General features: G+C 38.3%; 1 protein-coding gene and 1 pseudogene across 2 annotated transcripts in view; one reads left to right on the top strand and one right to left on the bottom strand.

The window, feature by feature from the left end:
* Window positions 1-21432, top strand: part of LOC122813471 (serine/threonine-protein kinase TNNI3K) — a 2121983-nt gene that overhangs the window by 885294 nt on the left and 1215257 nt on the right. The gene's annotated exons all lie outside the window — the stretch shown is intronic.
* The window catches only part of LOC122812889, a 32551-nt pseudogene that overhangs the window by 1058 nt on the left and 10061 nt on the right, over window positions 1-21432 (bottom strand).

Here is a 21432-nt window from a genome sequence, read left to right as displayed (position 1 = left end):
TTTTAGATTTATTAAAAGCATTTAACACTGTAAAAAAAACAAGATGGCACTGTGAATGGCAGCTTCAGTTCAGTGCTCTCTAGTATTCTACTTGTTTTTATCTGTCCTGTTGTATAGTATTCAGCAGTAATTAACTATATTCATGAAGAATTGTTGAATATTCAGCAATTCATTTCATGTAAACCGACACTGGATTTTTCACAATTAAGAAATTTTCTGGAGATCCTAGCTAGACGAGCAGCAGCTGTCACCGACAGAGGTAGACACAGGCATCACAGAAGGGGGAAGCGCACTGGTGCACTTGTTAGGTTGAGACAGAGAGGTTTTCTCTCCAAACAGTACTCCAAAGTTACATCTGGCAAACCTCCGCTCCTTATGCAATAAGATGGATGAACTGGTACTTCTCAATGAAATGCACAAGGGTTTTTCACTTTCTTCTGTACTGTGTTTCACAGAAACCTGGCTAAATTAATTTATTCCAGACTCTGCCTTACATCTGCCTGGCTTTCTACTTTACAGAGGGGACAGAGTATTGGAGACAACAGTGAAGAGTAAAGGAGGTGGAATCTGCTTTTATATCATTGAAGGTTGGTGTACTTATGTCACAGTGTTAAGTAAAATGTGCTCCTCTCTTTATTCATTCTGGTTAGTGTTTATATTCCACCTCATGCCTATGTGAGGACAGCACTATAAAAACTGTCGGATCAGATAATGTGCTTGAAGCCAAATTATCCAAACTCCCTTCTGATTATTCTGGGGGATTTTAATAAGGGAAATCTCAGCCATGAACTTCCGAAATTTACTCAGCATATAAAGTGTCATACCAGAGACAAGAACACACTGGATCATTGTTATATAGTGTTAAAACATGCTTATCGTGCTGTCCCCCATGCAGCTTTGGGCTTTTCTGACCGTTGTCTGATTCAACAAAATCAATCGACCCCAACTGCCAAAGGTGTCCAAAAGCGGTGCAACAAATTAAAAAAGTCTTCAAGGTACACCACCATGAGCTTGCACTGTGTCACAGTGATAAAAACACTCTTTATTTGTAGGAAAACAATAAAAATGTTAAAAACGCATGAAATTCCCAGCCGAGATAAGCGCTTTCAGCTTCTGATCTGAAGAAGGCTTAAGAAGCCGAAAGCACTTATCTTAGCTGGGAATTTCATGTGTTTTTAACATTTTTATTGTTTTTATTCGAATAAAGAGTGTTTTTATCTCTGTGACACAGTGCAAGCTCGTGGTGGTGTACCTTGAGGACTTTCCTACACTGTCTGATTCATGTATCTATAAAAGCTAGCTAAAATCTGTTAAACCTATGATCAATCAGAGGCAAGGTGGACTACTGAGGCAAAGCTGAAGCTGCAAGCCTGCTTTCATTGTATCGATTGGAGTATTATTGATTCTGCTGCTAACTTGCATGAACTGGCAGACACAGTAACATCTTATGTTAGCTTCTGTGAAGATATGTGTGTCTCCACTAAGACCTGGTTAAAATTTAACAACAGCAAACCCTGGTTTACTGCTAAACTTAAGCAGCTTTGTCAAGCCAAGGAAGATGTCTATACAAGTGACGATAGAACATGTTTAGACAGTCAGGAACACACTGGCAAAAAAAAAAATCAAAGTGGCTAAAAAGAACAGTTTTTAGCCAATGATCCTGCATTAGTGTGGAAAGGTTTTCAAAACATTGCAAATTACAGGAAACCACCCCCCTTGCACTGCAGCTAATTACCAGTTGACTGATTACTTGAATTGTTTTACTGCAGGTTTGATAAGCTTGAGGCTACAAATGACACTGTTGCCAGCTGTGTCAGTGTTCAGACTTATATGACTCTCTCTCTTCCACACATTCACATATTTAACCTGAATTAATTATCTCTGAAGAGGATGTGTGTCGTTTTTTTAAAATACAGTAAATTAGGAAAGCAGCTGGTCCTGATGCGGTTTCACCTTCCTGTTTAAAAACATGTACCGATAACTGGCTTCTGTTTTTACTTGGATTTTTAGTAAATCATTGGAGTTGTGTGAATTTCCCTTATGTTTCAAACAAGCCACAATCATTCCAGTCCCTAAAAATCCAGTATAACAGGATTGAATGACTACAGGCCTGTTGCTTTGACATTGGTGGTCATGAAGACTTTTGAGAGGCTGGTGTTAGCTCACTTCAAGGATATTACAGCTCCCTCATTAGACCCCCCTTCAGTTTGCTTATAGAGAGAACCGGTCAGTGGATGATGTAGTTAATATGAGCCTGCACTATATCTTGCAACATCTTGACAGCCCAGGGACATATGCAAGGATTCTGTTTGTGGGCTTCAGCACTGCATTTAATACAATAGTTCTGATACTTCTTCACATGAAACTCTCCCAGCTTTCCGTTCCTGTCTCCACCTGTCAATGTATCACCAATTTTCTGACCAATAGTAAACAGCAGGTGAAAATGGGAAATTTACAACTAGCTATCGCTCAATCAATACAAGTCCCCCCCCCCCAGGGATAGGTGCTCTCCCCACTGCTATTCTCCCTCTACAGTAATGACTTCACCTCTAAGGACTCCTTTCTAAAACTTAATAAATATACGGACGATACAACTATCATCAGGCTCATCAGGAACGGTGTTGAGTCTGCATACAGATGAGAGGTTGAGCAGCTAGTCCTTTAGTGTAGTCAGAATAATCTGGAGCTGAACACTCTTAAAACTGTGGAGATGACAGTGGACTTTAGGAGTGGTACTACAATATTATCCCCCCTCTTTATATAATACTGCTGTGTCAGTTGTGGAATTCTTCAAGTTTTTGGGATCTATAATCTCCCAGGACTTGAAGTAGGACACCAATGTAGGGTCCATCATAAAAAAGGCACAACAGCAAATGTACTTTCTGTGACAGCTGAGGAAGTTCATTCTCCCACAGGAAATGTTGATTCAGTTCTATACAGCAGTCATTGAGTCTATTCTCAGCTCATCCACAACAGTGTGGTTTGGATCTCTGTCTAATCATGACAAAAATAGGTTACATCAAATAGTCGGGTCTGCTGAAAATATAATTTGTGCTAGTTTGCCTTCTTACAGGACCTGTACTATTCCAGAGTCATAAAAAAGGCAGGGAAAATTGTCACTGACCCTTCACATCTAGGCCACCATATTTTTGAACTATTACCATCAGCCAGGCATTATAGATTAACATGCACCAAAACAAGCAGATATAAGAACAATTTTTTTTCCGTAAGCCATCAACTTCATGAACGGTTAACTCTGCTTATTTATTAGGCTGGATATTCTTTTCCCCAAGCCTTCGAGGATTCTACAGTATTGTTTACATATTATTAATACTTGTTTCTTTCAGAGTTTCTTGCACTGAGTTGCACTTTGCACCTTGTATGTATACATATATGTATATTTACATTTTTTTGGCTTGTTCTGAATAGTTGTATGTATGTCATTTGTTTTGCTCTTAATAGTTGTATGTATGTTGTTTATGTAATTCACACTTGCAGAGTCATTGAAACCGGAGTCAAATTCCTTGTTATGTGCTCATACTTGGCCAATAAATGTGATTCTGATTCTGATCCCATAACATCTTCTTAGTAAACCTTCTTCCCTCTGCCTCACCTGGCCCTCTCTCTTATGGTTTCATAGCAATCTGCTTAACAGGCAACAAGCAGTGAAGTGGAAACAAAATATCTCCTCCTTCCTACCAGTCATTGTCGTCATCACACAAGGATCAATATTAGGCCTCTCTTATTAAAATTTTTGTAAATAAACTACACACTGCCACCCACCTGTCTAGTATACTTCAGTATGCTGATGACTTACCCCTTTTATGTGCAACCCCACCACTATCAACAGTTCAGGACAACACCCAAAATTCTTTCACTGCTATGGAAACTTAACTAAAAGATACAAATCTACTTTTAAATAAAAAAGTAATAATAAAAAAATAAAATGAAATGTATGCTATTCTCTAATAAACAATACCAAAAGGAAATACAGTCTTTCAAAATAACTTCATCCAACAACACAAAATTTGAATCTATGACCCAAACAAAACTTTTGAGTGCCCTAATAGAAAATAATCTTAAATTTGATGAGTATATCTTACAAAACATTGAAAAAAATACTACACCAGAAACTCAACTCCCTCTATACAACCAAAAAGTACCAGACAGATAATGCAAGATAAACACTAGCATCTACCTACCTTCTTCTATCCTTACTGTATGCCAAACCTATTCTTATAAACCTAAATCCTACACACAGCTAAACTTTCCACCTTTTGCAGTAAAGCACCCATATTTGCTGCCATCCTTACATATAGGACTCATCACTGCACAGCCATGCAGCAACTAAGCTACCTTGAGCCAACTATTTAACACGGTCACAGCTTATTACTGCACATGATCTTACACATGCTCCAGAAAAATGACCAGTAATACAAGTTACCCAACAGCACTTCTCTCCTGGTAGAGAACTTTGCTCAACCAACAAGCCCTTAGCAATCACAATAAGTCTAACAATTCACCAGGTGACTCACTACACTTGCATTACATATTTAAACTCTGGAGCACCATCCCAGCATTCCTAAAACTGACCATGAAACACTCTGCTTTCATGTCCTTACTAAAACAACACCAAACCGCATGTTTTCATGCACATACTTCTCACCTTGGCAACTCCATTTTCCTTTGACAGCTCTACCCCCTATACCTTTATAACCTCTATCCTCTTCTACACAAAAAATGTTTTTCCCCTCCTCCTCAGTTTCCTTCATACCTTAATCCCCACTTTACATTTCAGTTTCTTTCCAGTCTTCCCCACTTTATCCATCTCCTTAAACACTCTCCTCCACTGTCTTATAACCAGGTTCTGGTTCAGTAAGTATCCAAATATTCTTTCCCCCACGCATCACGTATACAATACCTCTGTCCCACTTCTAACTTTAACTACTATCTACCTAACTAATTTTTGATATTCCTTACCTTAATTTTATATTTAACCTTCCTTACCCATGTCTTGTAAGTCCTATCTAACATCTGCTTGTCAGATATATTGCACATAAACTGTTTGCATTCTAAAAGTTTTATACTTAGAATTTAATACCACGTATAATGTCACCACAGAAGAAATAACTGTTTTATCTTTGCATAATTTCACGTTAGAAAATAAATTACCTGTTTGTATCTAGATGTTTTAAGAACTGCCTATGTAATGCATTTTTTGTCAGAAAATTGTTTTGTTATGAGTATCTTAAAGGTATCTACTGCAGCTATTCACTGAAAACCGGGCTTTCCCTGTAAACAAAAGCAAAAAAATAAATGTTGTGCTGGTTAGGGCTCACTTAGCTGCTACATTTCCAAGATAAAATCTTTTCATGTTTTTTTGTGCAGTATTCTAAAAATGTTCTATGCTTTCATTTAGTTCATTAGTAACTTGAAAATACTGATAGGAATTGGATTGTCAGAGTAAGATAAGGATCTTAATGTAACTGCAGTGCATAGCTGTAGATGGGTAAGATCATTTTGAACAGCAGCTGTTTATTTTAATTTTGTAAGATAGAAAGCCACCCCACTGTTAGGAATTTAACCTTTGGGATTTTTTGTAAGTTGACCATGGTTGAATTTTCCTTGATGAGGTCTTGTGAGTGCTTCTTTAAATCCTTACTGAAACTGTCTTGAGTTGTCAAGTGGTGTGGGATTGGAGAGACCATCTGGGGAGGATGGAATCAGCAGCTGATGCCATGTCCCATATCCTGGGGACAAAGAGGCAGTCTGGCTCATTGCAGTTACAGAACTAAGAATCAAGTGACTTCCATGCTGCATGTGGTATGTTTCTTGATCAGGAGGTTGTGTATGTGGGGAAGCATGCATACACCTCCTGAAGGCAGTCACAGCAGAGCTCATTAAGACTGCTGAGGTGGGTGGGAGGTGGGGGTGGGGATAAGATAGGGAATACCCATTCCCTTGCAGCATTGTACCTCTGGACCAGCATCTTCGAGCTCTTCATTGACCAAAGCCCGGGGAGGCTAATGTAGGTCTGCAGACCTGGTGAATGAGGGGAGGAGCTGATGCTAACTGATAGTCAGCAACAGAAAGTAGAATAAAAAAAATGTCATGAACTGCAAAGCATATTCTTATGAGCATGCATTACATTTTAGATGAGGAAACAGTGTGCTAATATGGCTTTCATTTTGCACATTTGCTAACAAGAATATAATAATAAAAAGCCATTCACACCATCTAGCAAAGGTAAATAATTCTTTCAACTGCTTGGCAATTTTGGAGCAGGGTTCCAACTATAGTAATTAGTTTATAAGGGTGGAAAGAAGTCTGTTCACTTCATCATAATTCATCATTCAAATTTATATTGTAGGCAGTGGTTATTTCCATTTAAGACTGCTGAGTTATACAACTGTTTGCGTCAACAGCAGACCTTACCACCTTGTTGTAAGAAGTATCCAAATTAGAGTATTATGAGCTAGCTCCATTGGTGTAGAGGTTATAGTCTGAAGTACAACATAGATGACTCTGCTTTGAATAAGAGAGCTGATGGATAGAGGTAGAATTCAGTAGCTGATGGCTAGATCTCTTGTCTTAGTAATGGTATGTGGGCATTTTACATTTTATCAGTCTCCTGGGTGGATACCATATGCCTGCCCCAGGTGTACAGTTTAAACTGACTGAATCCTGCCTGTGGACAGCATATGTATGACGTCCTGAACTACAGTGACACCAAAGGGGAAATATAACTGCATGTAATGCATTTTCAGCCACATTGACCAGCTGGAGACGAAGGACCTAAATTTAAAAAATGTGCAGAGTTTGTGGATGATGGCTCCCTTATAGCTCAACTGTCCCCTTCTGATGTATAACAGTGACATGATCATTAAAATGCTGATACCCTATCAACAGTAAACAAACTGAAACTGAAAAAATGCTGGTAACCCCACTGGAAAAGGGCCACCCTCATATGAAATAATGTGGGGTATAACACTGGTTAACCTAGGGGAGGGGGATGAGTGGGTCAGTGAAGCACAAGAGAAGTTTAGATGGTCAGAAGTTGATGGTAAGACCATGAAGCATATATAGTAGTAATAATACCCAGTTGTTAACCAGGTAGATCTACTAGATAAACCCGTTCAGTGGGGACACAGGCTCAATGTCTGCTTAAGTGAATTGCTCAAGGTCACACAGTAGGCAAATGAGGATTAGGGAATCAAACCCTGCACCATAGACTCTACAGATCACATCCTTAATGCTCCGTACCAACTGACAAAATTATTACAGACCTAGGTACTTAGAATCAATGTTTATTTTTTTTCTCTCTCTGTCTCTCTCTTATTTCTGATTTTTTACAATTAAATTATAGTTTTCATGACAGGTGTTGCTACCAAGCACTGTCCTTTTGTTTTGTTTTTTTGACAGGTATTGAAGAAGAACAGTAGGATAACTAATATTGTCATTTATTGAAACCACCGTACATATATGATGTGAGTTTGAAGAGTACAAAACAACAATAATTGTAACTTTTATGCTCAGGAAAACAGTGTTGTAATCATTTCAAACAACACAAGCACTACACCTATGTTTGTAAGAGGACGGCTATTTTTCAGTTGTGGCCTTATTTCAGAAGTCTAGACCTTAGGCCTTCTTCAGTCCTTCATCCAGTTTTTTAAAGTTAGGATATCTCTCTTTTGTAGCTCCTTATGCATACCCATGCTTTATTTATAAACCATAAAGATAAAGAGCTTGTGAATTAATAGTATTTTAATATGTAATAGACCGAGTGTTTAGCTTAGTAGATGCTGCTGGAGGAATTTCCTGCCTGAAGTGGGTATGTTTGTATGCCACAGCATGAGAACAGTCCAGAGTACATACAGGTTCATGAGGTTAATTTCATAGTAGATGTTGTGATTAGGTCTGGAAGGCCAATTCTGAAAGTGCCTTGTGATCACGGTATCAACAGTGGAGAACACAAAAATAGAGGGTTCTGGGGAAGGGACCTGACATCAGTGGTGCATAGACCTTAGAGATCGAGATTGTTAAAGAGTAAAGTGAGGGATTATAGCCTGCCATTATACTTTACTGGGTTGACCATTTTGTTGTTGATTGTGCTGTGATATGCTTGTATGCATAGTCCATTGCTTTTTCTCATGGCAAGCATTTGAAGATTTGTGTGGCTTGGTCTTTTTTTATTGTTTGTAGTTTCAGTATTTAATTCCCCATGCACTTAAAAAACTGCTCATCTGTTAGATATCCAGAGGCAGGAATGCTGGTGTTGAAAAAACGTAAGATAAACATTAGGCCATTTAATTAATGTAAGACTAGAGATTTCTATTTCTAAAAAACTAAGTGTCTGAATGGTTCACCCACAGAATAAACATGGCAGCCCATTATTTGGGGTGCTAAAGGGTCATTCTGTAAGACCGCTGTCAGTACCACAGAGACACACATTTTATAGGATTGTCTGCTGTCTGGAATATGTGCTGCTATGTTACTCACTAGGTCTGTGCTTCGTAAACTTTGCAATGTACTACAAACTGGACAAAGGTCCTACATGGCTTCCAATGTGGTGACCATTTGCTGCAATTTTGTCATGCGTTTGCTTGTAGGTTACATCTTGGAACTTATTCTATGCAGCAATGTCTGTTGTGTAGTCATTATTTGGTGTGCTAATGCTATTACATGAGAAATTGCTGTAACAATGTATCTATGAAGGTTTTAGAAGTTTTGTAGTGTTAGAGGTGACCCTTCCCCATTTAGTGAAAGTGTTTATTTTAATTTTCTAAGACTTTTATACCATTTTTAAAATATATTTTTATACAATACCTCCACAAAAATTACTTACACATTCAGTCCAGTCAGACATCAAACCTAGAAGCTGACTATCATTAAAGAAACTAGAAATGGGGCGGAGCCAAGATGGCCAACTGATAGCAGCAGTTTTTCAGAGCTCCATGAAACTAATATAAAAAACAGGAAATAACTTATTTTATTTTAGAAAAATACATAGAATTGATAGATGAAAGTATAAACTATATTATTAGTAACTTTGGTGAACTTAGGAAAGTTTTTTCCTGTGAAATTCTAAAGAAGAATATATCATTTGTGGAGATGAGCACTTTGAAGACTTCTCATTCTGACATGGCTTTAAAAAAAGAAATCCAGCTTGTGACATCTGCTCTATAAGAACTCTCACTAAAAATGGATGATTTTAAGGAGAATTTACAAAACCTCAAGGAAAATTGTCAGAAACAAACAGATCCTCTCAAGGAACTTATACAGAAGCATCAATCCAGAACAACACACTTAGAAGCATCCCTGAATGATCTTGATGGAAGACTGAAGGAAGAAGAAAGCCAGAAAGATTTTCTCATCAAACAAAACATTTGGCTTCTCAATAAAGTGGATGACCTGGAAAACAGGGAGAGAATGTCAAATATAAGAATTTTTGGCATCCCTGAGAAAGCTGGAGGAGAAGATATGATTTCTTTCCTGAATACCTGGATCCCAGAGATTTTAGATTTAAAGGACGGCCTGTCCTTTGGTATTGAAAGGGCTCATAGAGCTTTAGGAAAGTCAGTGTCAACATCCTCCTCTACTCCTTCAATAGTCATAAAGTTTCTATCTTATTTGGACAAGGAGTTGGTCCTAAAATCTGCCTGGAGGAAAAGTCCATTAAAATTTAATCAAAACCCAATTAGATTTGATAATGACTATTCTACCAGGATTTTGGAACAGAGGAAAAAAGCTTGGCCATTAATAAAACTTTTAAAGCAGAACAACATTAGAACTCAGCTTGTCTTTCCTGCCAGAATAAAAATTCTTTATCAGAATGAAATGAGATCATTTAATGCCCTAGAGGAAGCCACTGCCTTTATTAAAAACAACAACATTATTTCCTTACCTGAAGATATGGAATGGGCATCTGCATCTCTGAAGAGAGTTACTGATAAAGCTTCTTGTACTGATGTTAAAAAGAAAAAAACGAAAAACTGAGTCAAAGATTGCTGTTCCCACTAAATCTCTCAAAGCATCTGCTGCAACTGGACTTTAATTTGTTTTATACTTGCTAAGTTTTCAAGTAAGGTATGTCATGACAATATTTTCTTATTGCTTTTCTTTCTCTTTTTGCTTTTTCATTTCTATACTTTTTTTTGTTCATATACAAATTAAATAACTATTTATGTTTTAGTATATTTGTATAATATTACTGGTTTACTGAGTGATATAATTGAACAGTAAGCTATCTTTGCTTTTATGACCTTAAGATGACATGCTTTATTTCAAATAATATATAGCCCTTTGCCCTGCTAAATGTTCTTCTGAGTTATTACACAGGCATAGTCACTGCTTAGATTATTTATCAAAACTGTGTTGGATACATGGGATAACAGGGCATATCTATGATTTAGTATATATTAACTAGTTTTTTTATTATTTGTAACTTCTGATTGTTTCAGATGATATAGTTATGTCTTACCATAATGTTCCATCTGTGTTGTAGATCTTTGTTCATTTATTGCTATTATGACTTCGGTTCCATCCTCGGAACCAATATGGCCATTTCCAAGCTCACACCAGCCAAAAACTCTCAGCTAAGACCTACCCATAATGCCCTTCTCCTAGTTACTCTAGATTGAGTTTGCCCGCCCCTATATAATAGACGTAGTAAATAGAAAAAATAGTAGAAGGCTCTGTCTGAGCAAATACCCTAACCAGGAGTTCCTCAAGTCCACCAGGAGTCCAGTCAGGGTGAAGGAGGGGGGGGTAATGAATAAACAATGATCTACACAGATGGAACGTTATGGTAAGACATAACTTCTTTATCTGATGTTGTAAATCTTTGTTCATTAATTACTATTAAGACCAAGTCCCCAGCTACTTGAGTCCTGGGTGGCCCTAAGGAAGGATATTCCTGAACACCATAGAACCAAAAGATGCTCATCCCCTGGAGGCCAAATCCAATTTGTAATGAGAGATAAAGGTATGAGGTCTTGCCCAAGTGGCTGCTGCGCAGGTATCATCCATAGATGCTCTAGAATGAAATGCTACAGAAGTAGTCATAGGTCTGGTAGAATTAGCCTTTATTCTGGAAGGTAAGGATAGCTTATTCTGTTGGTAGGTAAAGGTAATGACATTTCTAAGCCAGGAGGACAAAGTCACTTTGGAAACAGGTTTACCCAATCTGGGTCCTGCAAAGGCGACAAACAATTGATCTGTTTTCCTGAAAGATTTAGTCTTGTCCAAATAACAACTAAGCTGCTGATGCACATCAAGGGTGTGCAAAAGGTACTCCCCTCATGTTTATATCACGTTATCGAAAGATGAAAATAGCGAATGCTATTTCATTGAACCTATCTAAAACACATAATACTGAACATTCAGAACAGCAAATTTTTTCCTTGGGAAAAAATTCGCTATTCCGAAACACATACACACAACACAAGCACACCTAAAAAACATCAATACACACACATACACTTATAATCCTACAATTAACCCTCCACTAAACTATACAGACACTACTATCTATCCACTTACCTTAACCCAAACCCTAACCCTAAGGTCCGTCACTATCGCACACTCACCTAACCCGCGCCCTAACCCTAACTCACTTAACCCACCCCTAACCCTAACTCACCTAACCCGCACCCTAATCCTAACAACCACCAATCGCACACTTACCTGAACCCGACCCATAAATTTCCACCACAGTGCTGAAAATAGCGAACCCAGAACTGGCCAACAATTCAGTGTTCTGCAGCTTTGCTATTTTTAGCGATCACTCAAAATGGGTCGATATTAAAACATTTGAAGTTTTAAAACTTCGATGTTCTGATATAGACCCCTCCCCTCTATTAGAATGCTGAGGGAAGAAAACAGGCAGGTCAATAGATTGGTTAATGGAAAATCCAGAAATTACCTTGGGCAAGAAAGAAGGGTCAGTACGAAGGGACACCCTATCCGTGTGGAAAATCAAGTAAGGTCTCTTGACACTCAAGGCCTGCAGCTCAGATACTCTTCTCACTGAGGTAAGTGCTACTAGAAGTAAGGTTTTCCATGACAAAAATTTTAAATCACATGAATCAAAGGGCTCAAAAGGAGAATCTGTGAGAGATTGAAGTACTAAAGTCAAGTCCCAGGGTTCTAAGGGAAGCTTGACCAGAGGTTTAACATGTAATTCTCCCTTCAAAAAGGTCTTGCATAGGCGGTGTGACATAACTGAAGAATTATCAAGACCATTATGAAAATTGGTGATAGCTGCTAAATGTACAGTGATCGTTGAAGCTGAGGCTCCTGCATGTAAAAGAGTAGTCAGGTATTGTAGGATCTTTTGAATAGGGTCTAAGTTCTGATCTTTGGCCCAAATAGAGAACCTAGTCCATTTACTAGAATAAACTTTCCTGATGGAAGGTTTGTGTGAAGCCAGAAGAATTTCACAAACAGGAGATGGGATGTCAGGCAGCCTAGCAATCATTGGAAGTGGAGGAATCAAGCTGTGAGCTTGAGACTGGGGAGGTTCAGATGAATCAGTCCCTGAGGATGAGATAACAGGTCTTGGGAATGATCCAGGATCCATGGGCTGTGAATCAGATGAGGCCATAGAAATGGGAACCAGACTTGATGGGGCCAGTAGGGGGCAATGAGGATCACTTTGCTTGGTTGGAACTCCCGGGAATGTGTGCTGCTATAAGAAAGTGGTTGAAAGCTATCACCCAGAGCCATATCCTCATGGCTTCCCAACACAGGGGGTAAGACTTGGTTTCACCTTGCTTGTTGATATACCAGATGACTGACATGTTGTCTGACTGAACTGCAATGGTCCCAGAGGGTAGGGATGCATGGAACAATTGCAACGCTAAGAGAACTGCCTTCAGTTCCAGGATGTTTACGTGTCAATTGGCCTCAATGGTGGACTAGGTGCCTTGGAACATCTTTCCCTGGAAATGTCCCCCCACCCTAACAGGGAAGCATCCATGGTCACCGGGGCAATGGGCTAGGGAAGACAGAATGGTCGACACCAAAGATTCGTTTGTGGCTTCATCCACTATAGCATTTCTTCCTTGCAACAGTTTGTAAGACGTATCATGTGGTCGAGTGGGTAAGTTAGAAATGACTGCTGTACAGAAAGAAGCCACTGCAGGATTCTCATGTGCAGTCTCACCAGTGGTACTAACGTAATGGCAGCCACCATGGAGCCTAAGAGTTGCAGTACAAGACATGCTGGTATATAGGTCTGAGAAAGAAGGTCTTGGATTTGGTGTCTTATTTTTGAAAGCCTGTGAGGGGTGAGAGAAGCTTGACAGGATGTTGTGTCAAAAACCACTCCAATAAATTCCAGTGTCTTCACTGGGGACATTTGAGATTTGTCCTTGTTGATTGTAATCCCCAAGCGGAGAGCAAGACCTTGAGTGTAAGAGAGGCCATGGACTAAAAAATTCCTGGTCGAAGTGGTAAGGAGCCAATCGTCTAGATAGGAAAACACCTGGAATCCTTGTAGTCAGAGATGAGCTACCACAACTGCCATACATTTGGTGAACACTCGGGGGAGCTGTCCAGAGACTGAATGGCAGTGCGCTGAACTGGTAGTGATTGGCTCCCAGCCTAAAGCAGAGAAACCTCTGGGAGCGGTGATCCATGTTTATGTGGTAGTACGCATCCTGGAGGTCTATAGACCACATCCAGTTATCCCTCTCTAGGAAGGGAAGAATGGACTGTACCGTGACCATCCGGAATTTTTGAGGTTTGATAAATCTGTTCAATAGGCTGAGATCCAGGATTGGTCTCCAGTCCCCTGTCATTTTTGGCACTAAAAAGAACCTCGAGTAAAACCCAGATCCTCTCTGGTCTGGTGGGACTGGTTGGCTGACTCTTTTTCTTAGCAGCTTTTCTATTTCTAAGGCTGCTAATTCCCTCTGATTGGGTGGTACATCAGGGATTCATTTGATGGATCAGGGAATTAAATCGAATGATATTTGGTAGCCTCTGGATATTATTCTCTGCACCCAAACATCGGTAGTAATAAGATGCCAGGCTGGTAGGTGTAGAGAAAAATGACCCCCGACTGCTTTCAGAGGAAAGCAATTGGGCCGCTGCTCAGGAGCACTGGTAGGGTATGCCGGAGAAAGAATCTCTAGCACCCTGGTTATGTGGACCCCCTTTACCCCAAAAGGGGCGTCTTCCATATGAGTTGCCCCCTCTGCCCCGGGGGGATTGTTCACCATGAGTGTCACAAAAATATCCTTGGGATTTCTTGAACCATATTTTTCCTCCCTTCTGATTCCTGGAGTAGGACCTCTGGGGGTTAGAAAAGTGTATGCCCACAGCAGATAAGGTCTTTCCATCTTTCTCACAATGTGCAAGTGTGTCTCATACTTTGGGTCCAAAAAGTGCAGATTCGTCGACAGATGCATTGACGAAGGAAGATTTAAAGGGGTCTGCGAAGTCACACAACTACATCCAAGCATTACGTCTCATGACAATGCCTGATGTGGCAGCTCGAGATATCAAACGCATCAAGGAGTTTGAGATGGATTCAAGGGTAGCTAGCTGCTAGCTGACAGTATCATGCACCTCATCAGGTAGTACCCCCACTAAAGAGGAACACATTTCAGAAATTAAGTCTCTTTGGAGGTGAGTAAAGTGTGCCAGATAGTTCAGCGACCAAATGGCGAAGGTTGCTGAAGCATAGGTCCACTTCCCTTGTCTGTCCATGGTCTGGGACTCCCTGTTTGGAGGATGGACAGTGGAACTATCTTCTGCTAGTTCCATCTTGGTGGTCGCCGCCATGTGCATAGAATCAACCGTCAACTGCTTGGACCAGTAGGGCTGGTCTTCAGGTGTAGATAAAATTTTGTCTGGCCTCCGGGGGACAGGTTCTACATTGTCTGGGGCCTTCCAGGCATGCTGCACAATGTGTTTAATAAGATCATCTGTTGGTGGGGTCACCCAGGAAATATATGGCCAGGCACGGAAGGCCTGCAAGAACACTGATTCCTCAGAAGAAGGGTTAGAGGACTTCCAGTCTCCTGGCTGCTTGAGGATTTTGAGAATGTCTCCGAATGAGACATCATCTAGGGGAGACCATGGGGACCCTTCCACCTCATCACAATCAGTGTCTTCGGTGATAGATTCCTTCAGGGAATCAAGGTGCTTCCTCTTGGACTGTTTCTTCTGGGGTGTCTCCCCAGTTGGATCTTTGATTAGGACTCCCTTCAAAGGGGGTTCTTGCGACTCCCATGCCTGGGGTCCCAAAATAGAGGGTTGGGAGATGTGCATGCTAGGAGGGGGTTTTGATACTGATGTCATTGGTGCTGATTGTGAGCCTTCGGAGTGAAGGACCCTCTCCATCACCTGGACAGCAGGTCCACCCAAGGAGGGATGGGAGCCCAGAACCGGGAAGGACAACCTTGGAACCAGGGTCACACCCCACCTTGAGGAGCCCACCTCCAGGTGAGGAGCTCCGAGAGGACTGGAAGCCATCAGAGCCATGGACATAGATAGCACCAGTGAGAAAATAGGTGCTGGGCTAGGTACCAAGGTACGGATGGTCCAAGCACTGTTCCAAGAGAGCATCGGCTCCACCGCAGCTGATGCAGCAAGGGTGATTGGTGCCGACAGGGGAAACACTGCTGTCCAAGCCGAGACAGTCTACACTGGAGTGGACATCGGTACCGGGATCTCCAGGATCTGGGTACAGGCCGCAGGAGGATAAACAGGGGAAGATGTAGTAAAGGATTCCGAGCCAAGAGGGACAGAAGGTCTAGCTGGAATGGGCAATCCCCTAGCTGCCAGAAGCTGGTCCACAACCCGCATAAAATCTAATTCAGAAAAACTCCTAGTGGATCTAAAGGAGGTTGCTGAAGGAGAATCAGGTCTTTCTAGAAAGGGGCTAAACCTCTGCCCCGAAAAAGGGTCATAAGTTGGAGAGTATCTTGTCCTTGGCAGATATTCAAATTTTGTAGCCGATGGAACCGAAGAAACTGTTGGCACCATGGCTGGGGGTGGTGCAGAAGCAGATACAGTCATCAGAGCCAATTTCAGATCCAAGGACAGCACCAAAGTCAGTGGCCGAGTCAAAAGTCAAAGTCAGGTGCCGAGGTTGGAACCGAAATAGGGGTGAATATCATGGACAGCACCGAGGGAGAAGATACAGAGCTTGGTGCTGAAGAGGTCTGCTCCTAGGGCGCCGGTGAAGCATGGAGCACACTCGGTTCCATAACTGACGGAGATGCAGGAACCGAGTGACTCAGTTTTTCCTTATGTTTTTTGTTTTTTGAAGGGGGTAAGACCTCCGACTCAGATAGAGCCTCCAAAAAAGGTGTCTTGATTGCACCTTTTAAAATAGGTTTATTTTTACATTCTGCTAGTGTATGATTACTAAAACTACCACAAATGTCACAGTCAGCTTTAATATGATCCAAACCCAAACAGTAGACACAATGAGCATGTGTATCCGAGTTAGGCATCTTACGCCCACACTTGACACACTGTTTGAACCCCAACTTAGCTTTGTCTGACATAGTAAGGCAACAAGCCTATCCTATAGAAAAAACAAAATAAGGGAGAGAAAAGGTAAGAGAATACCAGCAAAGGTATTTAAAAAATACCACAAGTGGTAAGGAAGGACTTGTCAAAGGCAGGAGAGAGGGACAGTACCAGTAATGGTAGAAATTAAATTACCAAGGTAAAGGGTAGGGAATAGAATTAGGTTATAGGCGACAGTGAGAAAAGGCTAAATTTACTAAAAAATAAACAATTTTGAAGAGAAACTGTCTTAAAAATAATTTTGTACTTAGCTTTGAGAGAGATGGCTAGCAAGTCTGATTAGGAATGTGGCAAACGAGATCTGGAGTAACTAGGAGAGGGACATTATGGGTAGGTCTTAGCTGTGAGTTTTTGGCTGGCGAAAGCTTGGAAATGGCTGAATCAGTTCCAAGGATGGAACCGAGGTCCTAATAGTAATTAAGGAACAAAGATTTACAACATCAGATTGTCAGTTTGAAATTTAAGAAGTGAAGCTTTCTTACTTAGCTTGTGACATCATGCATTCTATGCATGCAGATCAGATTACACTACATCTAATGTGTATATGCAAGCCTAGTTGTGAATGGCAAGTCTCTGATTGGTTAATATAGCATAGTAGGCTCCTTTTACAAGAACTATGAGCTACACTGTCTGTAAACATATTCATGGTTCCCTTTTGTAATAGTGACTATATTTTGTGATCACATATATATACAGAAATGTTATTTTTTCTTGCAAACAGTTAATTATAGCCACTATTTCTAGTGAATATACTGAAGTTTTTTTTTTATAAATAGATCTTTATAAATAACTTTCCTCTGCAGTTAGCAAGTGTTTAGTATAGGCTTATGCATTTACAGGAAATGCTTATGACTAATGGTAATAACTGTAAGGATAATCAAACACCATACTAAATCCTAGTAAATATATGTATGAATAATGTTGATTGAACTATAATTACTTTGCATTTAATATGTTGATTTCCTTATTGTATCCTAGATATTATTTATATATCAGATGTCATGTTTTCAGTTATTATAAAGTCATGTCTTTTAGTATATTAGCACTTTATGACAGGGAAAGAGCTCAGTAATATCTATGGTGTGTGATAACACAACAAAGTTGTGAGTTTCAGTATTACCCTATTACTATGGTAGATATTTACAGCTGTCTCTATCTTAATTTTGTCTTTGAGTCATTCACTTTTAAGACCTGTTATCCATAGTAAGTTTTATACAAATAACGTTTTTTTTTACAAATTTTTGTAATTTTAACTGATGCCAGTTAATTATTATTGATTTTAGTCAGTTATCTAAACATCTGCTATTCCAAAAGTTTAGGAGTTAATTAAGGACAAATATGTCTTATGGAATATTTCTAAAAATCTATGTAACATCTTTTGGGAATGATACACACTCACTATGTGCTAACACCCAATTCTCATGAAGTTTTTATTTAGTGGGAGTTTGTCATGATAAGATTTATTCAGAGGGCAAGTAAATACAAATGCTAAATGATTCTTTGATTTGTTCTGCCATTTTGAAGTTTTTATTAGAACTAATACAGATGACATGCTTAGGCATTTTGGGTAATCATTTAGATTGTTAATAAAGCTAATGTTTACTTAGTCTATTAAGCACTAAATTCAGATTATATATATCCTAATATGTCTCTTGCATCCTTAGTGAATAATTACTGTATAAATGTTTAATGCTTCTAATAATAGTGTATGTAACTTATCTCTAAAACCTAACTGGAATCAATATCTGATTAGTTATTTATCACTACTGTTTTTCTCTTAATTTATAATATATTCTCCATTTTTTACTTTGTTTTCATGGACTCGAACCAACAAAGGTTGATGGTTGGGATAGGTAGTCTAGCAGATTTAATTTTGATTGCTAGACTAGGGATGTATCTCATTCCATGTATAGGGTGTATTAAAGTTTATATCAGGGTGAAATATGCTAATTTTTTGCTATTTAACTGTTTTTCTAGTTTTAAAATGCCTGAGACAATTGTTTTACTTTTATCTTTCATGGGAAAAGTTATTTGGATTGAGATAAATAGAAATACAACAATTTATATTATATTGTCTATTCAGGAAGATTATTTTGTATACAGGATTCTATTAATACAAGTTCTTTTATTATTTGTTATCTTTAAAGAATTCTGATATGGATTTAGCTTTCATATCCTTAAATACTAATGGCTTAAACAACCCATATAAGAGAGCAAACCTACTAAGATATCTTAAACTAAACAAGGTTCAAGTAGTTTTTGTTCAAGAGACACACTTTAAAATAAATGACACATTTATGTGGGACCATAAGGAATGCACAATACTTGCTCAATCTTCTTATAAAAATAAGACTAGAGGAGTAACAATTCTAAGGAAAAAGACTTTCTTACATCCCCAAATCATTTACAAACATGTAGATAATGATGGACTCATGGCCTTAGTTATACTTAACTTTAATAATAGAATTTGGACCCTGGTTAATTTATACTGGTTCCCGGGTATGGGGGTTGGGCTAGCTAAGAAGCACTTAGACTTTATTACAACTACTTCTAAAGGTAATATTATACTAGGAGGTGATTTCAATTGTATCACAGATATTACAGAAACTACCAATAGGAAATCTCCTAGACTATTGTCCTCAGCCAAATAGTTAAAAGAATGGACAGAAATGTTTAAATTAAAAGATGCCTTTAATGATTTGGGACTAAATTCTTTACTATTCTCACACTAGGACTATAGACATGGTACACAAACTAGAATAGATAAAATTTATATCTCACAAGATCTTTATTCTAAAATCGTGAATTTTTGAACATTGTCCCTTTTCAGATCATAATTCCCTGTTGTTAACAATACACTTGGAATTCAATCAGTTAGTTATTACTTCAAGGATTCCTTCATATATCACAAAAATTAAACACTTTAAATCTTGGATAACTTCTGAACTTCAGCTTTTCTTAGAGATTGATTATAAACCTGAAGCAAACACAATTATGGTTTGGGATTCTCTTAAGGCCTATATATATGGTAAAACCATTAGCTGATGCAAAAATAAAATTAAAGAATGGGACTCAGAGTTGCAGCAACTCCAAAATCAAATATTATCTCTTAAATCTAATAAAAACTTAATTGCTACAGATAATAATAAGAAAATATAAGAAGCAAATAAGAAACACAATGAAATATTATCCAATACAACTAATTTAGCTATGGAAAAACTGAAATTAAATGCTTATGCTACCTCTCCTAAGCATCTTCATAACCTATCTATGAAAGTTAAGATACAATCAAAAGTTAATAACATTGATAGTATCTTTCATGAAGAGAAAAGGGAAAAAGTCTCGGACATAGGGGACATTCTGGAGACTTTTAATTATAATTATGCAAAGCATCATAAAGATAAAATAAGTACAAATTAATGTGAGAAGTTAGAGAATATAGTTCCCAACATAACAAGAATTCCTGAGGAACTTAAGCTAGATCTACAAAAAAATATTTCTCAAAAGGAAATTGTAGATGGGATTAAAGGAAGTAAGTCTAATAAAGCACCTGGAATAGATGGCTTAATTATCGACATTTATAGATTGTTCCCTTCTTCTATAATCTCTGTCCTACATAAAACCTTTCTTGAAGTTCGAACACTAGCAAATATTCCTCCTTCTTGGAGATATTTTCTAATTTCCCCTATATTAAAAGAAAATAAGGACCCTAATCATTGCAACTCATATAGACCAATTTCTTTGTTGAATAATGATCATAAACTATTTATGATAATTATGGTCAACAGATTGAAAATACCAATATATAAAATAATTAATGAAGACCAAATTGGTTTAATACATAATAGGCATACACAAGATAGTATTAAAAGAGTATTAACTCTGATAGATTACCTCAATAGAGGAAACCATGAAGCATTGATAATAGGTCTAGATATTCAAAAGGCCTTTGACTCATTAAATTGGGGTTATTTATTTAAAGTCTTACAGTTATTTGATCCTCACCCTTTTTTTATAAAAATGATAAAGAAAATCTATGAAAATAATCTAGCATATGTCAAATTAGGTCCCTTTACTTCCAAAGCAATCCAAATCACTAGAGGTACTAGACAAGGATGTCCCATGTCCCCTATCCTATTTGCTCTGGCCATATAAATACTTGCCATTTTAATACGTAATAACCCAAAGATAAGAGGTATAAATATATATGACCAATATATTTCTAAAATAATGATGTTTGCTGATGATGTCTTACTTACTTACTTTACCCAACTCTAAGAAAGTAACAATTCCAAAACTGAAGAAAAACAAACTGTCAAAAAACAAACCAAAAGGTTCTGAACCAGCAGGTGTAAAACTGCAAAGGTTTATTAGGAAATATGAAAGTAAAACGCTTTTCATCTCCCTTAGTAGGAAGACTTCTTCAGACAAAGTAAAAAAAAATCATCTAACACAATTTAAAACCAAAAAGGCGCCAAAAAAGGGCGTATTACAAAATTACAAACAGCTGCTTTAATTGAACCCACTGACATACCTTCACATTTAAAGTTGTATTACATTAAAAGCATGAAATAAATGTCTACTTTGTATAGACGAAGTGCCAAACTTAAAAAAGTTTTCAAAAAAAAAAAAAAAAAGAAAAAAGAAACACAAACTTGGTAAAAGTAACAAATGATGTCTTAGTATTTATGCGGATCAAAAGGATCTATCTTTAAATGGATCTACTGAGGAATTTTTCCAGAAAATTAGTTTCCCAAAAATAGATGACATTTCCCAAGAAGACCTAATTAAACCTATATCGAGGGAAGAAATAACTGATAGAATCAAAAATTTCAAGTCATATAAGGCACCGGGGCCTGATGGCCTGACTGCTGAATTTTATAA

This window comes from Protopterus annectens, chromosome 10.part0 (genome assembly GCF_019279795.1).
Source record: "Protopterus annectens isolate FY-2018-M chromosome 10.part0, PAN1.0, whole genome shotgun sequence".
Taxonomy (NCBI): Eukaryota; Metazoa; Chordata; order Ceratodontiformes; family Protopteridae; genus Protopterus; species Protopterus annectens.
Note: the sequence above shows the minus strand (reverse complement) of the source record. Positions and strands in the feature narration are given on the sequence as shown.